A 1,559-nucleotide genomic window follows, 5' to 3' on the forward strand; every position below is an offset into this window, starting at 1 on the left:
CGCAAGGACCAAGTTTGCATGTGCAAATCGAGGACGCAAAACTTCGAGCACAAACCACTCAGCTCAAAGAGCGCTGGTTTTGTTAAAACCATTTTTTTTTTTTTTTGGCACAAAGAGGAACTAACCGTTGTTACCAGGTTTCAAAGGAGACCAGGAAAAGAACACGCACAAAAAAAGAGGTGAAAACTTATTTATTTTTCTTAAATCCATTTATTTACTTCACCACACAGAAAAAAAGGTACAAAGAAATATAAAAATTCTGATCCTTCAAAGCAAGTTGCATTTCACTGCAGCAGAAAAACAAATCATTTGCTGATTCAAACCGGCAAGGCAGCTGGCCTAAAAGTAGTAACATTCGGCAAAAAACCTAAATACCGACAGATACCATCCGTTCAAAAACATGTTGTGTCCAAAGGGAAAAGGTTACGCGCACCTTGACCCATTTGAAACACGTTGCATAAATTTAAATACCATAAAAATCAACAAACCGGGAGTCATTCCCAGAGGTTTCACGCAGCTCGGATAATTACAGCGACTGTTGCCAGACAGACGCTGCCCTCAGAACTGCGGGGTAGGAGGAGAGTTAGGGGGGAGTCCCCCCGGGTTAGCCCGGCACCAGCTCTGCCTCTCCCCAAACCCTGCACTTCTCGGGCACTTCTGTTTTGCCAGAGCCACGCCTGGCACCGAGCAAACCAACAGCTCAAACCCGGAGGGGGCCGTCCTCGTTAACCTGACGAACGAGCTCGTGCTCGGCCCAACCTGACGATCGAGACGTTTGAGGTACGACGGTCCTGCTCTCCAAAGAACTCTCTCCCTTCGGCTTGCTGTTGAGAGCTAACTGCTGGTAACGGGGGTGGGATTTCCAACGCAGCTTGGAATGACAGAGGGCCGAAAGGCATTTGAAAAAGCTCGCGGGGTAGAAAAGCAAGCAGATGGTGAAAAAAACCCTTTGTAAATTATTTTTCAATTAAAAAAAAAAAAAAAATAGGACAAAGCAGGAAAACAGCGCGAAAACTCTAAAAATTCAGGAACGAGCAGCTCAGAAGCACATGGTGTTTCACATGTTGGAATACGTTTTTTTTTCCCCCCACACTGTCATTAGACAAAAGCCACCACCTCCCACCCCGCATCCTGCCCATAAATCAGCGGCACAACAGCGAGCCTCAGACTTATCCTACGGGATCTCTGAAACAGTGGAGTCTTGTTGCAGGAGTTCCCACCCTTTTCAGAAGGCACATTTCCCCCCAAGGGTTATGTTCCCAGACTTGTTTTCCTTTCTCTTCCCTCCACCTCACACTCCCGTTCTCCAAAATAGCTTCTGCAAGTACTTTTAGCATCAGAAAAGTTTACTACGGAAACCTTGAAAGCTATTTAAAGCCAAGAGGGACTTTCTCCTCCTCTTTGTGCTTGCTAACAGCCAGCAAATGGAAAAAAAAAAAAAAAAGGGGATTTTTCTTTTAAGAGAGGGTCAAGCCCCTTCTCCCCTCTAACGTGGGGAATGAACCACTAGGGAAAAAAAAAAAATACAGCTGTAGTTTTCGTGTCCAGACAAGGAAACG

This window comes from Fulmarus glacialis, unplaced genomic scaffold (genome assembly GCF_000690835.1).
Source record: "Fulmarus glacialis isolate BGI_N327 unplaced genomic scaffold, ASM69083v1 scaffold20703, whole genome shotgun sequence".
In the NCBI taxonomy this organism is placed as follows: domain Eukaryota; kingdom Metazoa; phylum Chordata; class Aves; order Procellariiformes; family Procellariidae; genus Fulmarus; species Fulmarus glacialis.